Here is a 24,659-nt window from a genome sequence, read left to right as displayed (position 1 = left end):
TTCTCACCTACGTGGGTTACCCTCTCACCTACATGGGTTATCTTACCATCCATTTGGTCTACCCGGCCAGCAATATCTCCCATGCCGGTCTGTAACCCCGCCACCCACCCCGGGGTTTTCTCGCTGGGTCTCTGGGGCTCCCTTGCCCGTCCCCTTACTGCGATGGCGAGCTCTTCCTCCTCGTCGGAGAGTAGGCTCGCCACGGCGCACTCTCGTCCCCTCCCTCGAGGCTGCGCGCGCTCACCTGAGAGTTTCTCGCATTTTCGCGCGCGCTCGACGAGGGTGTTAAAGGAGAGGCGTGCACCGTCTACATTTGGCTGCCACCACGGGGTGCGTGCCAAATATCGTTGGATTTTACCGGCGGCGAGGCCCTCAATTATTTTGGCCTCGTACTCTGGGTACGCGAGCTGGGTCAACATGCGTACATCCTCGGCGTAATCTCGCAGATCCTCGCCGGGTTGACGACGGCGTGCCTCTAAGGCCGCCTGCGCATCCTCCTCGTCATAGGCGCCGAAGCGCCGTTCGAGTTCGCACATTAATTTTTCCCACTGATTTTGTGCGCTTGCGGGCAAAGCTTCCACAAAGTCAGCTGCCCGCCCATCTAAATGTAACTCTAACTGCTGCAACGCCTCCTCATCTGACCACCCATTAACTTTTTTAGCCCCTCTGATGCTGCGGGCAAACGATTTCCATGATGGAATTAATTTGCCCGTAAATGTGCATTTGATTTTAATCTGGGTTGGGGGGCCTCTTTCCCTTGGGGGTGCGGGGGATCGTCCCGTTTCTGACACCAATATGTGAGGGTCGCTAGCCCCCGAGATCCCTCCCTCGGTACCCCTAACGGCCGGGTTAACCTCATTACTCGCCCCCTCGCTGCTAGGCGAACCGCTGCTGCGTTCTTCACCCATGGGGTGAGAGCCGTCGCTCCAGGATTCCCCTCCCCCGCGGGTCCGCGTAGTAGGCATGGTTAATTACGTACGCGCACACCCACACACAGCTCTGCGCGGCACTCACTCAACCCTGACCACTCACGCTAGGATCGCGCACCTGTATTATACCCGTCGTGAACGTGCGCGCACACACACATACAGCTCCACACGCGATACCCACTCTTGCGCCGCTCTGCGCCGCGCTCGCCGCTCACGTTATGATCGCGCACCTGGGATACGCTGATTACGCACGCCGCGAGCTTACGCATACACAGTACCACACGCGTTCACACTTATAACACGAGATCACACGAGGCCACGATCAGCTATTAATGATTTATTGTCTGCTACGTGGGACTGGTTGTTGAGTCAGTATGAATCGACGAGGCTGCCTACTCTACTAGCCCGGAACCTATTCCCTATTTATCGTTCACGAAACACTTTTACCTCCTTACTCACGGTTTGAGGCACTCGACGTTCCGTGGGTTTTCCTCGCTGCTTGCCTCGACACGTCGCACGGACGTCCGGAGGGCAGAGCTGGGGCAGTCCTGGACGTTGGCTTCTCGGAGCAAGATAGCGATTTGCCCTTTGCGCTCCCCATTTATCCTCCCTACCTCAAAGGGAATGCGACTCTGGACAATAGGCTCGCGACCCTCTCGCATGCGCACCGCCGTTCCGGGCGCTTTTGATATGCTACTTAATGCTCAACCTGCACGGCGCAAATTCCAATCAATCCCTTTCTCACGCAGGCCCCCCCCCCCCATTATCGCAGTTTATGCGGCGGCGTCCGTCACAAAGGTGCGCCGTGGGAATTTGTGCACGGCTCCCCGCGTGACCCCGCTCTCCCGATTACTCATACTAACAGCCTTATCCTTTAACTCCCCTAACAATGGTGCCTGCGTGTTTTCTAATGATGCTCCTCCATCACAATGCTTATTCCCTCTGCCTGCCCCGTCGATACTTGCGTGTGTGGGGTGTGTGAGATGCGTTTCCCCCGCGGTGGCCGAGTGGCCCCTCGCTGCGACCTTGCAACCTTAAGGCCGGTCGCAGCGCCGCGGTGCAAAGTAGCGTCGGGGGAGGTCGTCCAATTCCCTGGTCGCCGGAAACCGTGAAAGTTTAATCCCGATAAGGGCTTCTCGGATAAAAACCGGTCGGCCAGGTGACCTCCCCACGGAGCTCTATGGGGGGGGGGGGGGATGCGTGCGGGTGTGTTCGTGTGAGGTGAGGTGAGGGGGACGCGGGGTCGGCTCCGTCGCTTGGTGGTGGCGAGGTCTTAGATGGGGCGCCTGCTGAACGGCTTCGTGGCGGCGGCATGACACGAGCACGCAACTCGAGTATGCACCCAATGCACACACTGCAACTATTCCGAGAATCGCATTACGTGCTGCCGCGATGGATTATGGGTAGCAGTCCAAGTTCACGAATACACCAAACGCCGTCTTGTTATTTTTTTACGAAAATAAGAATTTGTCGGTCAGTTTATTTCGTGTTTTTACGTCGGGAGACAAACTCTTGTCTGCTGATGCGTCACATCATTGCTTTAGAAGCACCCTGTATAATGAGGCTTTGTTGTGAAATTGCAGTCATCTAGACCGCGGCTGAATGCAATATGTTGATCTAATGTTACGGAACCGGGTAATGTGCATGACAGCAACACATAATGGTTGGGCATGTTAAAGTATTGTTACAAAGTGCGATGGATGTCACGTGGTAAATATAAAACTATTTACTCATATTATTTTTAACTTAATCGTGTAAAGCGCATTGAGCGATTGAGCTCTTTTTCAGTGGCTACCTGGCCACAAATGATAGCTCAATACGTGGGCATGTATAGCAGCCAAATACTCTAAAACGCGTGCTTCTAAATGTGGTAGAGAAAAAACCGGAGGACCCCGATTAAAAATCCACGCGACAACGGGGAGAGAGAAAGACTGAGAGAACACGTAAACTCCAAACATAGAGCAGGCGTCGTCAGGGTCGGAATTGAACCCACGACCCCTTGTACACCAGGCGAGGTAGTTAGTTAAATGACGTCACGCACCTGGGGGGGTGTGTGACGAGGGGGGGGGGGGTGAGAAATGTGACGTCATAGCAAATGCGCAACTTTAAATAAATATAGAATTGTTATAACAACACTAATTGTTATAACAACACTCCTACAACATCAGAGTACAGACCCACATCAAATACGCACTACAATGACAATAGTTTAAAGCGATTTGAAGCATGTTTTATTTTCAAAATGGAAATATGTTTTTTGGGAAGGGGGGGGGGCAGAGCTTTGTGACGTCATATTTGAAGGGGGGGGTCTGACTTTTTGTGACGCCGTGTGACGAGGGGCGGGGGGGTCAAAAATCGTCCAAAATCGCGTGACGTCATTTATGGACGGCCCCTTAACAAACTCGCACACCGCGACGCCCAAATCCGCACGCGGTCTCAAGCACGCGTCCTGATTTCGCGTGGCCATCGTTTGCTGATGTGTTGTGGCATGTCTACAACCTTGGCCTGCGCTCCTAATGCTTCTTCCAGCGTGCTGGTTGGGCGAGCGAATGAAGAATCCTTTCCTCGCCACGCACCGATGCATGCAGATTGATGCGACTGCTTCTTGACCGTTAGGAGGCGGCCAAGTCGCAGTGCGCGGCGAGGCGCGTGAAGAAAGTTGCATCGTGACTGCGTCGCGGACGGGTTTTTGTTGCGAACCTCGTATGAGCTCGCCGTTCGCAGCAATAGGTTTACCGGGTTGTGTTTTCGGCACAGGCTACAACCCCCGTTGGGCATAAAATGCTAATTTTTCGATGGGGACCAGTTTGCATCAACAACAACTGAACACGAAAACAATACGAAATGAACCCGTTGCATGGTCCAGTTCGGAATGGCGAGCAGCTGATATGGTGAATCGTGTTTGGCTTGCATCTACATGAGTAATGCAGCGACACACGCCACACCTAATAGCCCAGTCAACCGTGCAAATGAGTGAGTGGCATTCCACAACCTGCTGTTGCCCCGTGTCGTACCATCAATAGCTCGGGCGGTGGTAAATGAGCCCGATTCCACGTACACTGATATCTACAGCTTTCCGACATTGTGCCACGTGGGTGTGACATTCTGCCAGCAGGTCACGGGACAGACCCAGGTGTCCATGCGGGTTGACTGACGATGATTGACAGATGCACCACCCGCGCTCACAACTTGATCCCACCACCACGTTGTCCACCTCACGCTGATTGTGTCGTGCGGGGAGACGGTGGTGCAGTGGTTAGAGCGCAGCATCGCTACCAGCCCGGTGACCCAGAAGTTACATTCCCCCACTCACGGTAAACACCGGTGACAAGCTATCTGAAAACGGTCCTGGGCCTCCCCTAGGTCGACTCAACCTCAAATGAGTACCCGGTGCGGGGTGTAAAACATCGCGACTGGGGAGACAAAGGCGGTGGGGCGTGGTGTTGGCCACCCACTCCCCCCCCCAAAAAAATAAACATGCTTCAAATCGCTTTAAACTATTGTCATTGTAGTGCGTATTTAATGTGCCGCTGCACTCTGATGTTATAGGAGAAAACATTTATTAAAAAGTATATTTAATTAAGTAGAACGTGTTGTCTATATTTATTTAAAGCTGCGCATTTTGATGTGACGTCACATTTCTCAAACCACCCTCCCCCCCCCTTGGTCACACATCGTCAAAATGTCTGACCTCCCCCCCTAGGTGCGTGACGTCATTTATGGACGGCGCCTTTGCTCCACCCTCCATATCGGTGTGGCAGAGTTGAGCTCAGTCGAAGAGTGCTTTGCACGAATTAAGAACGACGACGATGATGATGATGATGCCAATAACAATGCAATGATGGTAATGGTGGTGGTGACGACGACGACGTTGACACTTGAGACATTTACTGACGAATGGAGTTGGATAAAGAATGAAAACCTTGCTGCAGTTAATGCTAAATATTGCCTCAAGGGGGCGTCGCTATCATTCTTTCACAGAGGCGATGCGTGCCGATGAAACGTGGAACGTTGAGCCAACGTTGGTTCAAACGGTGAGCTGAACGTTGAGTGCTTGCTGGATACTACTTGATACCCTTGACTGTGGAGTTCCAGATCTGCGATCAGTCCGCCTTGTTCCAGGGTATTCGATCCTAACCCTGACGCCTGCTGCTGTGTATTTGGATTTTGCGGCGTCTCTCTCTCTCTCTCCCCGTGGTCGTGTGGATTTTTATCCGGGCCCTCCGGTTTTTCCCTCCACATTTAGAATCAACATCACGGCGTTCAGAGTATTTGGCTGCTATTCATTTCCACGCGATAAGCCACTTGGTTGAGCTGTCATTTGCGGCCAGGTCGCTTCTGAAAAAAAGCTCTATGTGGGCCTTAACCTGTAAAATAAAATAAAACCCACATGTCTTGTTTCGTTAGTTAAGTTTAATACCCACACAGTTCACAAGACGATCGTCTGTTCTCTCGACATCGCTTTGCCAGTGATCAAAATCGAGTTCAGTACATGGCGGATATCGTGGGGAGGGGGGGGGGTGTGACAGGGAAGTCGTGACCATCGCTAAGCAGCCTGAGGATGCTTACAAATGTTTGTGTGCTGCCGATCGGCCAATTCTGATTCTGTAAATATGTGAAGAATTAAGAGGTAAAATCTGACACTTCTTCTTTCATGTGGTTGAGGTAGATGCAGATCAACAAAGCAACAACTACAATTAGACATCCAGGTGGTCCAGCTAGATAATCACGTCAGGAGCAAGCGGAGCATATCGCTTTGATGATGTCCCCTCTGCATTGTGGCTCGGGCATTGCATCGTTAGATGTTGCACGGTCTGTTCTGGATGACCACAGTCGCGCATTGGAGAGTTTTAAATTTGCCATTGATGCATCAGGTGGCCGCATTTGCCACGGTCTGTACGGATGGGGTTTATGGTGACACCATGAGCTTCGTTTAAGACCAAAACCAGGGATCTTCTGCGTTGGGTCTTTCACATTTCTCCTTTAAAGTTTTACAAGGGGGGCAACGTCATCGGGCCTAGCATCAGAATCCCCAACGCTTTCTCAATTCCTTTGCCTCTTCCATCGGGGTGCATTAATTTTTGTTCCCCATCTATTATGATTGATGGGTTCCCTCAAAGGTGAGATCCACGGAGTGAGGTTTTGCGAGGGAAACGTGGCTACCCTCGGCTTTTTGTATTGGGGAGGTGCATCCAAAATGCCTTCCAGAGCCCACAGCCATTAAAATATTTCAGAAAAGTAAAATGAGCAACGATAATCATGATCTTCTTGGTTCTTTCGGTAAAGTCACATAGAATGGTAATAATAAAATAATAAAAATAAAACATCATATTTTATTATTTCCATTCTACGTGACTTTACTGAAAGAACCAAGAAGATGAATCCCTGCAGTCACGAAAGCTTTAAATCGAAAGATAATCATGATATAACGATATTTTACAACCAGGAGGTTGCTATTATATCGTAGAATACATTTTAATATTCCCTTATCGCGAAAATCCTCATTCTTATGGCTCAGCTCTACTTCCTCCTCAGCTACTGATTAATCCGGGTGGCATTGTGGGTCTCAGTGCTGACTCAGTTCGGAAAAGTCATATCATGGTTGGGGGTTGACTCAGCACATCAACCCTCTGGGATCGATAAATTGAGGACTACATCTCTGGACGTCAGCTGTGGTTGCCCGATGGGTTGACCAGTCCTCGCAATTGCACCGTGGAATTTACATCGCTGTCTCACCGCTGCAAACAGCAATTGGTGCCACCGGAATGTTTGTCTTGAGCAGGGAGAGGCCTTCGCTTTGACTCCAGCTCCTCTCACTGACCAATGTTGACTGGGTGACGGTGATGCCCCCGTATGAGAGGCAATAATGAGTTCAGACGCAGGACCAGATAATTATCAGCTCAGGAGACACGAATGCAGTCTCAGCATTTTGGACTTGTTTTGCCAACTCATGAATCAAGTTCACTCCTGCAAGGATTGCATCTTGGCAGATCACATATAATTCAGTCACTTATTTATCTATCGAGGAATGTCCCACCGAGTTTCAAAATAATGATCGGTGTGGGTCCTGCGTTAAATAATTTGTACCCAGCATACATGGGCAAAACACTCAGGAATATTCACAAAATGATGAGGAAGCCGTTTGACTTTCTTGCCACCTTATGCCCAATTTGTAGCCAAGGAAGTTGGGGGTGTCACATCACAATGGTGCAATGCGTCAGCTCCATGAGTCCCAGCTTCCAAAGTACTATATTACAGGTAGCCGCCACCATACCCACGTGATGCAGATAATGATATGCATTTAATCGAACGCACTTCACGTCAAGGCATAGCAGAGCGGCTTACACGTGATACGTGACTTGCATAACTTCTCACTTTAAACATTGTAAAGGGCACAGTGGCAGCTTTGGGCGTTGCGTTGGCGAGATGTTAACTACCTCGCCTGGTTCGACCCCGACGCTGACGCCTGCTGCTGTATATTTGGAGTTTGCATGTTCTCTCGTCCCGTGGCCGCGTGGATTTTTCTCCAAGCCCTCGGGTTTGCCCTCCACATTTAGAAACATGCATTTAAACTATGTGGCTGCCATAAATGTCTGCACGATGAGCCACTTCGTTGAGCTATCATTTGTGGTGGCCAGGCCGTTTCTGAAAAAGAGCTGTATAGCTCAGTCGGCTTTATCTGGTAAAATAAAAAAATGTTTCAGTTGTTTTAGGGTTAACCCACCAGGTACTTAATAAGGCACATGTAATATTTTTTTTAGTATCATTTACAAAGAAAGCAATTACCGCATTGAGGTTGCACAAAGGTAGCAGCAACATACGAAGCACAGGAGGAGTCGGACAAGGAGGTCTACTCTTCGTCAATATTATTCACAAAAATATATCTTGCAATGTTTTTGTGAAAGTAACCAGGCAGCCCAGATGATACCACACTGAGCTCAGTGGGCCTTAACTGGTAAAACACATTCCTTCTGCGGAGGGGGCTGGTAGGAACGTTGGGTTGCTCGGTCAATGGCCAGGGTCAACGGCGGCGTGGTGTATCCCGCAAATATGCCCGACTGTGAGGGCGGGCACAAGCCGGCGTGAGTAGGTTAAACGTTGAGTTTTATAAGGGCACCACGGGGTGACCAGCCCCTCCCCACCCAGCCCCACCCCTTCCACCCCCCACCCAGCCCCACCCTCCCCACCCAGCCCCTCCCTACCCTCCCTACCCAGCCCTCCCCACCCAGCCCCACCCTCCCCACCCAGCCCCTTCCCAACCTTCCCCACCCAGCCCCTCGCAAACCACCCAGCCCCTCCCTGCACGACGGACGGACACAATAATCCCCTGTGGGCTGGTGTAACCAGGAGGTTCCTACCAGTAATAAAACAGAGCTTAGTTTATAGTTTTAGTCTCTATAAGAGGTAACAAAGTGAGTCAGTCAGCATCCGATCTGCACGGGGCATTAGTCTGGCAGTAGGGGGCGATGATCGCTGCTGTGTGTATGTCACCATGGCACCACCACAGACGTGAATTAGGTTGCGTTGCTTTGAAATCAGAGGCTTTGGCAGCTTGTGAATGGACCAATCCAAATTCCCACAACATAATAATAGTAATCAGAATGTATAGCTGTTAGTCAATCCATTGCCGGATGAAGGCCTTCCCACGCTGCATTTGGTCACGGGGATTGTTTGACCAAAAATACGTGACCACGCTGGTCAGTGTGAGTTATGGAATTGGGGCGGCGGGCGGAGATAATGATTTTAGCTTTGACCAGGGTTACCGGGTTCACTGCATGGCGGGCAAACCACCGTTCCACTGCTCAACCAATGTAGCACATTACAATTCAATGCATGCGGGGATTAAACGGAAGTGGTGTCTCCAGTATTTTAAGTTGCTGCTGTAGAATATACGAGAGGGAGGTGTGAAGAGAATTCGTGGGGGAGGAAGTGTTATCGTAAAATATGAAGGCCCTGATTTCTTGGTAGAGGTATGAAGAAAGAGTAAAACATTGGAATGCAACACAAACGGGAGGTGGCTCAGAGAAGAGAATAATATAATCAGAGGGCCCATTCACATTACAGTATAAACACTGTTCATCCATGAAACAGTGGTTTATTGTAGTTATCATTGTTACCCCATGGCATAAACAAGGGAAATCCCATAACAACGTTTAATTGGGGGTTGATCGCGTTCATGCCAATGTGACATAAACCCACCTCTGCCCGCCAAGCCAATTAGTGAGGTTCGTCAAGTGAAGAAAACGAGCCAATTCGTTACTACTTGAACACAACGCTCATGTGTTGGAGAGTAAACCCCACGACACTCACAATCTGAGTCCGACGTTTCGCTGGTGACTACATCCGGCCTCGTCGGACGATCGCCAGAATTGTGAAGAAGTCTTCCTGTTTCCGAGTCGTACATAGCGTGAAGGTGATGTTATGACTGACTGTGCACCTACGAGTGCGAAGGACACAGGGGGGTTTGATGCATTCACGTAAAAAAATATAACGTATTGTGTTACTAATGCATTATAATGGATGATTAAGTACTCCGAGGTCAAGCTGACCTCTCCTGCGGTGTTCGGGCTTTTGCGAGTACACCTCCCAAGTTTTGGAACGCGTTGCCTTTTGCTGGAAATATAATCAAAATCGTTATACAGTGAGGGAAAAAAAGTATTTGATCCCCTGCTGATTTTGTACGTTTGTCCACTGACAAAGAAATGATCAGTCTATAATTTTAATGTTAGGTTTATTTTAACAGTGAGAGACAGAATAACAACAACAAAATCCAGAAAAACGCATGTCAAAAATGTTATACTGTAAATTGATTTGCATTTTAATGAGGGAAATAAGTATTTGACCCTCTCTCAATCAGAAAGATTTCCTTCTACGTGACTTTACCGAAAGAACAAAGAATATGAATCCCTGCAGTCTCGAAAGCTTTAAATCAAAATTTGAATCAAAATGTTTCGGTCTGTTTAGAAAGATCACCTCTTTAAATTGGCCTTTACGCTCCGCCTAGTTCTGGCCGTTACCCCTGCAGCTTCTGTTTATTTCTCTGCGTTGGGATTTTACGGATGAAAAGCGCCTCATAAATGTGAATTATTCTTAGTATTATTCACCCAGCAGTGGATTATCCAAGGGCTGTACGTGATGAATGAAGCCATCGCCCCTTTATTTAGCCTCAACACCGCTTCGCGGAAAGGAATTGGACCACATTACCTCGAGCAGGGCTCGGCAAGCAACATAACGAGGAGAGCCATTTTTGTTGTTCGAATTCGATTTCAATCCCAAACAAACCCCCTCTCAATATTTCAAGAGCCACAGGGCAGTTCATTAAAGAGCCACCGCATGCGGCTACCGACCCTCCCTTGTCCAGAGAGACGCAGCCGAACATTTACTCCACACACACACATTCCACCTGGGATGTGTGTGTGTATGTTGAACTTCTTTCGCGCCGTACGTAGCCAACCGCGCTCGCGAAATGTCTTTAATGGAGCAAAGTTCAAACGAGATAAAATGCCATTGTATGTAAACTTATTGTCCGGTCGGCTGACATCGACTCAAAAAAAAATCGACTTTACAGGATTGCCACGATGTTAAACCTAATCCTCTCGCTTTCGTCTTTTCTTTTTGTTGGTGTCCTCTCCGCAAACGAAGTCGGCCTAACAAGTGTGGCCTGCACCTCGCGCCCCTGCCGGAGTCAACAACACCGCAAGGCCACGCGGCGGCGCGTGGGTTACGGTCGCTGCGTTTTAAAAGGTCGTCTCCGGGGGTGCCCTGCATGCGGTCAGAGTGGGATGCGAAAAGGTCACGCGCGGGGAGCGAGTCAGACGTCGCGTGTGCGTGAAGGGCAAGCCCCAAGCCTGGGACCGCAGAGAGCAGTGCAGTGCAGAAGGATGACGATAACAAAACAAAAACACACACATTGCGCCTACAACCCACGCACGCACGCGGGCGGGTTGCTTACACTTTTTTGCTGGCCGTTGTGAGAGTTCAGATGCAGAAGATTGCCGCTTCAAAACAACGAGGCAGGGCACAAAGGTAGCGGGACTTATTCCGCGCAAGAACAAAGACCCCCCGTATAGCCTTAACAGACTGTAGGGGCAAGTGCTGTTAGCGAGCAGCACCTATGAAGGCCGGCACGGCACACAAGGGGGGGGGGGGGGGGTGGGGGTGGCCAGCACCACGCCCGACCCACCTTTGTCTCCCCAAGTGGCGATGTTTACAGAGCGCACCAGGTACTAATTTGAGGCTGAGTCGACCTAGGGGAGGGCCCAGGACCGGTTCAGATAATCGCCACTGATGTTGGCCGTGAGCGGGAATTGAACTCGGGTCGCCGGGTTCGTAGCGCAGCGCGCTAACTGCTACACTACCGCTCCCCGCGCAAGAACACACACGCACACGTGTATTTATTGACACCCACAAAGGGACAACTCGCTTTAACAATGACGTTAAAGCACCGCCCTCTGGTTGTGTTATTCCAGGGAGAAATTGCTTGAGAAATAGTCGCGCGTGAAGTAGTGTGTTATTGAATTTAAACGTAGCTATTAAACCATTGAACGGAGGAAATAAAGCGGGCCCACAATGCTATAAGGGGCCGTCCATAAATGACGTCACTCGATTTTGGACGGTTTTTGACCCCCCCCCACCCCTTCGTCACACGGCGTCACAAAAAGTCAGACCCCCCTTCAAATATGACGTCACAAAGCTCTGCCCCCCCCCCCTAAAAAAATAAAACATGCTTCAAATCGCTTTAAACTATTGTCATTGTAGTGCGTATTTAATGTGGCGCTGCACTCTGATGTTGTAGGAGAAAACATGCATTAAAAGTATATTTAATTAAGTAGAACGTGTTGCTAATAATTATTTAAAGTTGCGCATTTTGATGTGACGTCACATTTCTCAAATCCCCCCCCCCCCTCGTCACACATCGTCACAAATCTCTGACCCCCCCCCCACCTCCCAGGTGCGTGACGTCATTTATGGACGGGCCCCTAATTGTACACTGTGCCTGCAAAACGTGCCGTTTTAAATCAAAATGTAGAATAGTGCACGTGCTAGGGTTTAACTATTGTAGTTGTATTTCTGCGCGGCCGAATCGATTATCACCACAAATACTGCAGTCTACAGATACCTATGCTATTGTATTGTAGCCACTATGCACTTTTAAATCCGGATTGAAAACTTATGTCTTTACAACTGCTTTTGCTTTAACACGGTTGGCTACGTACGGTGTGAAAGAAGTTCAACATACTGTACATACAGTATACCTGCAACGATTTTTTTCGGATAAAACCTATGCAAGCAGTGACTGTAAATATTGATGTTTAGGCAATGACCAATTTAATCGGGGTCATTGTTTCTGTTGTTCGGACTGACCAAGAGTAGAAGTGGCAGCAGAGAACTGGTGCTAAAGTGCAGTGGTATACCCTTACCTGGTAAAACAACAACAACAAAATCGTTTGTAGTTAGGAGTAGTTTTAGATTAACGCTGCCATGAGAGTGATCGGTAGTGCCCTGAAATCTACCGCCTTGCTCCCGTGGCTGCCGGTGTCGTCAAACACCCCCCCACCCCATCCCCAACGTAATCAGAATAGACTCAGGCGTATGTGTGTTGAACTTCTTTCGCACCGTACGTAGCCAACCGCGCTAATCGGCGATGCGGGGGAAGGACAAGAAGGGAATGGATGAACGCCGATAGTCGTCGGCACGAACATTGATTGGGCCAACTCAGCCGGGAGGAATCCGATGAGCTATAAAGCTCTTTATCACAGATGTCCAAATCTGGTCGATGGTCCAACCACAGAACTTCGCTTTCCGTATCTAGCAGAGATGCTGCACCGCGCTCAATCGTGTCCACACAGTACATCTCACGGGAGGTATGTGTGTGTACGTTGAACTTCTTTCGCACCGTACGTAGCCAACCGCTCTAATCGGAGGTGCTCAACCACCGCACAAGTGCGGAGGCGAGGACCCGTCGTCCTGCGAATGTGGCGAGGTTGTCCATGAGCCACGTGGCCGATGACTGCCCGATGTACTCATCCCTCGGAGGAACAACAGCAGCAGCGACAGCCACAATCCTCCAAATCTTGCCACCTCGGAAGCCATCAACTGGCTATCTCAGCTCACCTTAGAACTGCGATCGATTGTTGGTTTTGAATCGCAGCACGCAAGCAGACCAAGAATACAAAACGAGTTGATTGAATAGTGCAATGAACAAGTCAGCAGTTGTTCCTGCTTCTAGGTTTGAAGCTTTCGTGAATGCAAGGATTAGGTTTTTTCGGTAAAGTCACGTAGGTAAAAAATGAAATTAAAATAATTATTTTATTTTAAAATAATTTTTAAAATAATTCTATTATTTCTATTATTACTTCTATTAATTTTCATTTTATTTTTTACCTACGTGACTTTACCGAAAAAACCTAAGAGCATTGTTCCTGCTTGTTTCCTCTTCAAAATAAACTCCCTCCCTCTTCATCTGAGAGTCGGACAAAGTCCCGAGCTACGTGCACGTTTTTGTTGTTCTCGAGTTACGTTTCCATCTTTCTGCATAAGAGGTGACCCATTGTGAATTGCCAATTTATTAACCTCATTCTTGCTGCCTCGCGTTGTCTGCTGTGGTGTGTCTTCAATCAAGGGGTTGTGTTCTCTGTACTTATTTTTGCATTCGAGCATCTCGGCGTCTATATTTTTTACATTTCTGCTTTCCACGACGAAGTCTTTTCTGTAGGCGGACAAATTGCTCTCCGATTTCCTCTCGAAGCTTTCTCCCAAATTAAAAATCACCATTCCTTATTATAACCAAAACAACAAGACAATGTGTCTCCTTATAATATGTCTCTCCCCGTAAATTAAATGAAAGTATTTATTACACAGCCCATCAGCCCGATGGCCTTCTGGCAGTGCGTCATTTCAGCAGCATTGATGCAAGACAAGCAAAACTCGAGGCCGGTTTTGACACACAGTGTCTCGTCAGCAGCATCAGACTTGCTCGAATTCATGCTGGAGAGACGGATCTACGAAGGAGTCAAACTTTCTGCTAATTGTTATGTATATACGCTTCACCGCGACTCTCAGGAGCAACGTCGAGTTAACCATTACGCTAATCCCGCACCACGTGAGTCAATTCGTGAATTAAAGTGGTGACATCTTTTACTCGTTGGTTCTTTCGGTAAAGTCACGTAAGTATAAAGTAAAATGCGGTGTCATCTTTTTGAAAAATGTGATCATCTAGGCATTTAAATTTCGATTTAAAGCTTTCGTGACTGCATGGATTCATCTTCTTGGTTCTTTCGGTAAAGTCACGTAGAAGGGAAATAATAAAATAATATAACTAAAACATAATAAAATAATTCTCACGACGTTTCAGACAGCGCTGTCTTCCCGACAGACCTGTTCTTGACCTGAGGACGGCTGCTTGCGTTGTGGCCGAAACGTCGTGAGAATTATTTTATTATGTTTTTTTTTTCCCTTTTACGTGACTTTACCGAAAGAACCAAGAAGATCTAGGCATTTGTTCATCTAAAATCTTAAAGTCAATCTGTTGCTTAGAGTTAATATAAAATAAGATCGCTGCTGCTGCTGCCGCACTGCTTAATGTTCATCAAATTGGGTTTTCCCGCCAGTTATCGATGCACTCTCCTCGACTGTTTTGAAGTGCATCTTGCATCGCGCCAGCCTTGTGGTCCACCTCCCGCGTGCGAATCATTTGTTTTTGCTTCAAAGTTCGGATGTCGGGTCACGAACCTCAGAAACCACGGCCTGTGCCTGCACGTGACAACGTGGCAGGAAATCTCTATCGCACCCTTCAGAGTTTGGGCGGAGGGATTGTTGGTAATTCCCCCCGCAGAAATAACCCGGTGCCTGCGGCTATTGAACCAACTGCATGGCAGCTGGCTCAGTGGAGGGCATTCCTCACCACTGTCACCTATTCAGGAACGCAATTTTTTCCTGTGTCTGCGATGGCTATTACGCGTGACAGAGTTGGTGCTGTTATTTTATTCGGTCGACTCAGTCTCAACTGAGTACCCGATGCGGTGTGTAAAACATCGCCACTAGGAAGACAAAGGCGGCCTGGCGTGATGTGGCACTCCCTCCTGTGCCACAGTGGCGGCCTACACAGGTGCTCGCTACCAGCAGCTGCCCCAACAGTCTGTTGAGGCTAGTTGGGGAATCTCTATCTTTGTTATTTTATTCTCACGCAGCCCTAGCTTTGGATAGCATGGTGGCCACATACTGTATAAGTGAGCCTGGCATGCATGTGCCGCAGGTAAGTGCATTTATTACAACTTAGAGTGGGTCCTTTCTCAAGTAAGCATTGGGGTGGTGCTCATCTCTATATGGGCGCCACGGTGACGAGATCTTAACTACATCGCCGGGTATACAGGAGGGCATGGGTTCGATCCCGGCCATGATGACGCCTGTGTATTTGGAGTTTGCATGTCACTCCCTGTGGTGGCGTGGATTTTGTTCCGGGTCCTCTGATTGTTTTCGTATTTGGCTGCTGCTCTAAATGTCACCGTGGCGATAAGCCGCCAATTCGTTGAGCTATCGTTTGTGATCGCCAGGTCGCTTCTGAAAAAGAAGCTAAGAGCTCTGTGGGGCCTTACCTGGTAAAATAAGAAGTTTTGTTTTTTTAGTTTTAGCCTGGTCCCTACCATAAAAATATGGAACTTCCACTCCTGGCAAAGGGCCATCAGCAGAGATGAGCACTGCTCATTCTTGCTTGTACAAATTTCGTCATCATCATCATCATTGCTCATTATAGAGAAATTCCACATCTCAGTCCACAGGCATCAAAAGCCACATGCGTTTAGAGCATTCGGCCGCTACTTGGTTGAGCTATCATTTCTGATGGCCTGGTCGCTTCTGAACAAGAGCTACTAAACAGCTCAGTGGGGGCCTTACCTGGTAACAATACAAATACATAATGAGGGCCCTGGGGCAGCAACGCTCACACTCATAAGGCAGCATCACAAGTGAGGCGACGTCACCATCGTGATTGTTTAACTGCTCGCTTGCCTCATCGCAAGCAGAAAGGGTTTCCGCTCGAGGGAGCTCCAGAGAACCCCACGGGAGGGTACTTGGTCTACTCTTCCACGGATGAAGTCAACGCCTTGATGCGCACGTGAAACTGAATACACCATGGCCATCCGAGCGACGCAATGGGATTTCTTGCTTCCCTCGTCAAGGAAGGTGAATAAATAATGGATACTTAAATTAAAGTACTGATTTGCTTGAAACACTCTTCCCACGTAAAAAAGCCACTTCACAATTATACGAATGATTACGTACTGATTCCCAGCACCGGATATGTAGGATAAGATTCGCCAATCCCAATTATATGTAAGGCAATCAGCAGGTGCTCCACACTGAGGCGATACAGATCTCATGATGTGTGTCCTTGAACAGTTGTCATTGAAGACCTATGTCTTTGGTAGTCCATACTAACCAATAACAGGGCCCTAGCTCTAACTTTTGTCTCAATCATACAATAGGATGAATGAGGTTTGTATACTCCAGATTAAATGTTTTATGATTTCCTCAGGTATGCCCATACCCTGGATGGCTTTCGATGAACAGTTTTGCACATCAGTCATTTGCATGTGTGCACCGCATGTTGAACTTAGGTCGCACCGAACGTAGCCAACCACGCGAATCGGACGTTCTCAGGTGGTACAGGATGACAATGCAATCCACGGTGGTGTAGTGTAAAGCAGTGCGACACGAATCCACAATGGTAAAGGTTTGGTAGGCTTGGGAAAGTATGATGCATGCTACATCTTGCGTGGCACGGTGGTACTCTGATGAGCTGGTACAGTGAAATTATTCTACGCATCATCCACAACGAAGGCATGTAGACAAAAGTTGGAAATGTTTGACATTAAGCGAAGAAGAAACGTGTCAAGAAAGTGACGCTATTTCTAGAAATGTGACATTGTAATGCAAGCTGAAACATGGCAATGTGCCATCAAGTATCTAGTTCACACCACACTGTGCCACTTGCGTCGCAATGGATTCATGAGTAAAAACGTGAGCTATGGGGTCGTCCATAAATGACGTCACGCGATTTTGGACGATTTTTGACCCCCGCCCCCCCGTCGTTGTCGTCACACGGCGTCATAAAAAGTCAGACCCCCCCCCCTCAAATGACGTCACAAAGCTCTGACCCCCCCCCACAAAAAATAAAACATGCTTCAAATCGCTTTAAACTATTGTCATTGCAGTGCGTATTTAATGTGGCGCTGCACTCTGATGTGGAAGGAGAAAACATTTATTAAAAAGTATTTAATTAAGTGGAACGTGTTGTCTATATTTATTTCAAGTTGCGCAATTTGATGTGACGTCACATTTCTCAACCCCCCCTCTCGTCACACATCGTCACAAATGTCTGACCCCCTGTCCCCCCCTAGGTGCGTGACGTCATTTATGGACGGCCCCTATGGTGGCTCCAGTTGAATATCTGCGTACGTCTCTGTGAATTATTAGCATCGTGTTGAAATTTATTGTTAGTATTCTACATGCTGGATCTAAACAAGGCGAACGCCACGAAAGCGATGATTGACAGCCCTTTCATTAATCCACTGCTCTCTGAAGGCCTCCCCATGCTTTGTCGCTCGTAAGGATGTTGTTTGGTGAGTGCGATTTTGTTTGTATGTAAGTATGGTATGTTGAACTTATCGCGCCCCGTACGTAGCCAACCGTGCTAATCGGAGGTGCGGGGGAAGGACAATAAACTAAACACAAAAAGCTGTTCTAAAGACAAGAGTTTTCCATCTAGATTTAAAAGTGCATAGCTCCAGTGGCTTCCGAATATCGGGATGAAGAGCGTTCCAGACGGCCGCAAAAGCGCATCTGAAAGCGCGCGATGCGGTGACCACCGCCTTTGTTCGATGGGCAGCCGAAAGCCGCTGCTGCGAGGATTACCAGAGTTCGCGTGATGGTGGTTTATGCTTCTTGACGAGATCAGCAAGGCATCGTGATTCATTTGTGGCGAGCACTTTGTGAGCAGCGAGTGCTACCTTACTACATGTGTACACTCGGCGACCTCCAGCCCAGAACAGGTGTGGACATCACTCGCCACCGATGTTAGTCCTGGCCACAAACCGAACCGCCGGCTCCCTAACGCAGCGCTCCGCCTGTGAAGACAGGATCTTATTATCTTCACAGGGACATCGATACGCCGTGAATCAGCAATGCGCAAGAGCGCAGAAGGGTGGTCAACACGTCTACGCCTCTATATAAGGAACGAAACAGTAAGATACTTCTCCACAAATCTGGCTGTCGCCTGATGAAGCTAGTTGTAATTACTGGCGAAACGTCGTATTCAGATTGTAAATGTTGTGCCTTGGCCACGTTCTGTTTACATGACAACCTTTACTAGTTGGTTGTGTCGGACGGTGGCGGGTTTTAACGACACATTTATATATTTACGCGATCTAACCCCAAAAACCCCTATCATGGATGGCATCTTACGTTAAGTCTGATCATACGAAAACAACCCGAAGCCTCCGATTAGCACGGTTGGCTTCGTACGGTGCAAAAAAAGTTCAACATACGTACATGCATGACTCATCACGCGAGTTAACTGATTGGTTAGAGGGCGGTGCCGAGGAGCTACGTCGCGTGGTGCTGCCAAAACATGATTTGGTGACGGCTTGTGAGGTCACTGACACCCTGCAGTGCGTATCAGCCCCAGACGGCTGCCAGCAAACAATGTGTGCGGGGGATGGGGGGTCACAACCTGGGTCAGTAATCAAACGCGTGCGTAAATGTCACGGGCCAGGGAATTCCCCCCAGGGATGAAAACAAGCCTACGCACTGTGCCGCGGTCACTGGCGACAGTTTGACCACACAATTGGGCCACCTCCTCCACCTCCTCCCTGCGGTCAGCAGGGAAACTAAAACATTCGGATACGGCAACTGTTGATGATATTTAGATATTTGAAAGTTTAAGTCCCTTTTTTGTTTTGTTTCTGTAACATTAAATGGGGTTGGTTTTTTGTGTGTTGTTGTCGCAATACCATCCGCACCTCCGATTAGCACGGTTAGTTACGTACGGTGCGAAAGAAGTTCAACATACTCCGCAAAGATAAAGATTCCTCGTATAACCTTAAAAGACTGTTGGGGCAAGTGCTGTTAGCGAGCACCTATGAAGGCCTTCACGACACACGAGGGGGTGAGTTTCCAGCACCACGCCCGACCGCCTTTGTCTCCCTAGTAGCGATGTTTACACACCGCGCCAGGTACTCATTTGAGGCTGAGTCGGCCTAGGGGAGGCAATTGCCCGTCGGCACTTGCGCGGTTGCCTTTGGCCGCCGCCGGGAGTCTGACGAGACGCTTTCGCGGCGTTGCGACCCCACGCGCCGCGCAGGTAAAACAATCCTCGGCTCGCCCTGCAAACGCGCACGAACAGAAGCAGCGATGAGCGGGGAGCGACTCCCCCGCGGGTCACCCCCGGGAATTCCCACACCACACCCCCCACCACCACCCGGTGTATGACACCCAGAAAATCCGAAGCCTTTGAAAATTTAAAAAAATACAGAATATAAAAAAAACTCTTCATATCTGCATTTAAATAAACCCCCGTTTCAAGTTTGTTTATTCATTTATTAATTAACTTTCTGTGTGCCCATGTGTGTGTCTCTCTCTGTTTGTGTGTCTGTCTGTGTGTCTCCGTGTCTATGTTTTATCTCTCTCTCAAATTTAACAATCTTTGGAAGAACGCAATCAACCAGGTGGGGTGTTGACTGTTGTGTTAGCCGACTCTCTGTGTTGTATTGCATTGTATTTCCAAGTTTACTATGTTTGTTTTCTCATAATTTGTACCTGATGATGGTTGCTTGTGTTGCAATCGAAACGTCGTATTCTATTATTATTTTATTTCTTTCGACGTGACTTTACCGAAAGAACCAAAGAGTATAATTTATGATTTTATTTTAATCAGGTACAGTATGTGTTGTGCTGTTGACCTGGCAATCTGGGTTTTATTCCCCACATTGGCTGAATTTAATGGCGAGTGATGTTGACCGACCCATTCCTCGTTCACCAACAACAATGCTCAGTCCAGTGCGGTGAAATATGGTCAAATAACCTCCACGATTGACACGACGTGGGGAGGGATTCATCCAGCAGTGGATTGGCAAGGGCCTTTAAATTACTGCATCTTTATTTTCTGAATAGGACATGCTGTCCCTTGATTTTACTTCCCACCTTGTTATGTATGTATGTATGTTGAACTTATTTTGCATCATGCGTAGCCAACCGTGCCTGTTGCATATTAAGATGCAATTTGTTTGGACACGGGTCAAGAATGGACCTGGAAAGGATGCCATGTAGGGCGCGACAACGTACAAAATTGTTAAATAAATAGAGAAAGACCAAGGGTGCACTAGAGAGACATTATTGAGAATGGCGTGAACAAAAAGGTTGAAGGATGATGAGACTTTGAAGCTGGTGCATGATAGAAAATGGCAAAAGAAGACTTCATTTGGCCCCAGTCACTGTTGCGCTGGCAGATGGGAATCTAATAAGAGTCATACACGATCTATTCAGATTCTGTAATCATATGTATTATTGGTAAATATTTAAGTTAGAACCCTTTTAATAATGTATAGCAATTATAATTTGCGAGCATTACCTTCACTTTCTAATCTTGGCGTAAGAAATGTCGGTATTTTGAGGCCTGTGGACTGAGACGTGGCATAAATGTCATCGGTGATGATGACGATTCAATTTGTACAACCAAGAATGAACGTTGCTCATCTCTGTTGATGGCGCTGTGCCAGTGGTGAAAGTTCCACATTTCTATGGTGGAGACCAGTCTGAAACTAAAAAACTAAACCACTCTTATTGTACCAGGTAAGGTCCACTAAGTTATATAGCTCATTTTATCTTACCTGGTCACAAATGATAGCTCAACGAAGCGGCGTACCATGTGGACATTTATAGCGGCCAAATACTCTAAAAGCCCGCTTATAAATGTGGATTAAAAAAACGGAGCAGCCGGAGAAATATCCACGCGACCACGGGGAGAACACGCAAACTCCAAATATACAGGCATCATGGTTGGGTTCGAACCCTACGACATCCTGTATACCAGGCGAGGGAGTTAACATCACACAACTACGGTGTCCCCCCCCCCCAGTAATTCCACAGGACAACCATTTACAACTATCACTCGATGTTTATTGTGGATTCGCAACAACGATCATCGCAACGTACACGTTATATTGCGTACCACACGCGCGTCTGATTGGCCATTAATAGTACCGAGTTTTCGCACACAATTTGGGATCAAAAGCATTTAAAGTTTTGGAATCACCTAAGTTTTGTCTCTTGGCATCTCCACTCTGTCCTCATTTAAACTGACTCAATTAAACTCACCAAAGTTTAAGCGTGAATATAATTTTACAATGCTATAATTACGTTTTTTTAAATCTGTAATTGTGGAATGCTTAGATGTTATCTGCCGACAGTCTCTCTTCAATAAGAGCTTCTGAGCTTGATGGACTTTACTCGGGAAATAAACCTCTGAACTTCTGAAATATATTATTGGTTATGTTGGGCCACCTTGAATCTATATTATGGATAACAAAACATTTTGACGTACATATTATCCAAAAAGTATTGGCTCACACGTAGTACATTGAATTAAATTAGTTTAATCATATAACAACTATGATAAACAATCAGGATGTACGTAACATCATTATAAATCCTACCATAATCAATCACAATCAATACAGCTTAATGACACTAATGGACATAAATCAAACCAGTAAAATAAACAATAGCATACCATTAATCTTGTGTAAACGGCAGATTATAACCTAAGAGATGGATCAAACATTTAATCGTGTATAGAGCTTCTGGCATCAACAAATCTGCAACCTCATTGGAAGGAATAAAACGCTTTAAACACAGTGAACTCTAATAAATTGAAAGTCCCAACCTTTAGTGACCCCCGACCTATTGATCGTCTTTATAATGCCGTGCTCGGAGGGGGTTAGAGAGCCGCTTTTTCACGGTGAGTGGCAGCTAAGTTCTGAAGCTAGAGAGAGATGACCGGTGGGTGGAGCGGGGGACGATGTACGATGGGTGGAGCGGGGGACGATGTACGGTGGGTGGAGGGGGGAACGTTGGGGGAGATGCGAGGAGTGGGGGAGGTGGGAGAAGGGCGAGAGGGCCAGGTGGGAGGAGGGGGAGGTGGGAGAAGGGGGGAGGTGGGAGGATGGGGGGAGGAGGGGGGAGGTAGGAGAAGGGGGGGAGGTGGAAGGAGGGGGGGAGGTGGGGGAAAGAGGGAGTGGGAGGAGGGAGTAGGTGGGAGGAGGGGGGGGTGAGAGGAGGAGGGGGAGTTGGGAGGAGGGGTGGGGAGGAGGTTGGAGGAGGTTGAAGGAGGGGGGGAGGTGGAGCAGTAGGGAGTGGGAGGAGGGGGTGAGGTGGGAGGTGGGGGGAGGTGGGGGTAGTTGGGAGGAGGGGGGGAGGTGGAGCAGTGGGGAGTTGGAGGAGATAGTGAGGTGGGAGGTGGGAGTGTCATGGTGCGTTGGTAAGGGTTGTGACGCCCCCATGCGAGCACCACAACGCTCCTCACTCTGTGTGATTAACCGCAGCAACAGCAGCAGCAGCCGATCCGGTTACACCACGGGGGGTCGGCAACCTGCGGCTCCGAAGTCGCATGCGGCTCTTTCAGGAGCGCTTCGTAACGTTAGTTATTAAGGAGACATCGTATTTACCACAGTGCACTGCGGCTCTTGGAAGATTGAGCGGGTCGAGGGGGGTGGTGGATTTTGTTGTTTACCGAATTTGACAAAAAAAAGATGCCTCTTCTTGTTATTTTGGTTGTCGACCCCTGGGTTACGCGGTCCATTCGTGAGGTCACGGAAGCAGCACTCGCAAATGCGTTGTACGCGGAGAGAAATTAGAGCAGCCGATATGTATTAACGCCACTCGTAATGTTATTGCACAACACCACGATTGTAATTTGTGGCTATGCCAATAATACGTGGAAAAAAATAAAAGCTCGCGTGTAAAAAAAACACAGTTTTCAAATCACAACAATCATAATTGTGTATTCAAATGTGGCGTAAGTGATCGACGTCATTTCTGTTGTCTGCCAAAAATCACGGAGTTGAGATCCGCCCAAGAACCGGCGCATAGACGGCGTTCGAACACCCTGAGACGAATCAAGACAAACACGGGGACGCATCTTGACCGTGCATCGCCGGAACCAACGTGGTGCATCAACGAGTCAAGATGACTGACGCAGACGGCAAACAACCGTGAGGGTGTGCTTTCACACCTTCAAATCGATGACAAATGATGTCCGTGGCTGGTTAGACATCAAGACGTGTCCTTCACAGTGACAGCGACGTGCCATGGTTGGGGGGAGGGGGTGGAGGAGGGCATTAGGATGACAGGCGTACCGTGACAGCACGTGACGGCTTATTCCAAAGCGCGACTGTGGATCGCCGAATAGCTATCAATGTGTCATCACGGGATCTTCTTTGCCAGTATCAAATATGAGAATAGGTTTTCCCCTTTTTTCTGGCAACAAAACAGCTATGTTAAGATGTTCAAACACCAAACTGAAAGCTTTTGCGAGGAATCATGCCTGCATTAACCACAATGCTTGTGGTCAAAATGCAAACAGAAAACATACTCTGAGAGTATACGCATTGTCTTTGAAACTGATTGGTCCACACCAGAGACAGCTTTCTTTTGAGCCTAGTCTCAAACAGTGTTCTAACACTGTTTTTTGTTTTGCATTTTGACCACAAGTATTGTGGTTAATGCAGACATGATTCCTTGCAAAAGGTTTCAGTTTGGTGTTTTAACATCTTAACACCTATACTCTTTGGTTTTTTCGGTAAAGTCATGTAGGCAGAAAAATAAAATAAAAATAATTTCTCACGACGTTTAGATCGCGACACAAGCGGCCGTCCTCAGGCGGAAAATTGAATCCGGCAGTGGAACTGCTGAACCAGAAAGAAACACAGCGAGAGAGCAGTTACAACAAGAGGTTATATATGTGGCGGAGGGCAAGCAGGCGGGGTCTGAGCTGGAAAGGAATTCCATCCCCGCACGCAAGCACGTCAGTTGTGTTAATGGGGAAGATTATGGAGAGAGAGATTACACCTGTTTTGTTGCCAAAAAAATTGGGAAAGGGGCCGTCCATAAATGACGTCACGCACCTAGGGGGGGGGGGGGTCAGACATTTATGACGATGTGTGACGAGGGGGGGGGGGAGTGACGTCACATAAAAATGCGCAACTTTAAATAAATATAGACAACACGTTCTACTTAATTATTTTTCTCCTACAACATCAGAGTGCAGCGCCACATTAAATACGCACTACAATGACAATAGTTTAAAACGATTTGAAGCATGTTTTATATATTATTTTTTGGGGGGGGCAGAGCTTTGTGACGTCATATTTGAGGGGTGGTCTGACTTTTTGTGACGCCGTGTCACGAGGGGGGAGGGTAAAAAATCGTCCAAATTCGCGTGACGTCATTTATGGACGGCCCCAAAACCTATTCTCAGCGATGAATGTATTTTAACATCCAGTTGTTTACTCGTTCAGAGGAGGAGGGGGGAGGGGGCACTGCATTCTGAATCCTGTTCGGCCCGCACTCCATTATTATTGGCAGTGGCTGAAATCGGTGGAAAGTGATACCTGGATTTGTTATCCGGTCACCCACATCCCGTTTAGCAAGTCAAGTTTGAAGTTTGACCAATCAACC

Source organism: Lampetra fluviatilis, chromosome 2 (assembly GCF_964198595.1).
Source record: "Lampetra fluviatilis chromosome 2, kcLamFluv1.1, whole genome shotgun sequence".
NCBI lineage: Eukaryota > Metazoa > Chordata > Hyperoartia > Petromyzontiformes > Petromyzontidae > Lampetra > Lampetra fluviatilis.
This window is presented reverse-complemented; position numbering follows the sequence as displayed.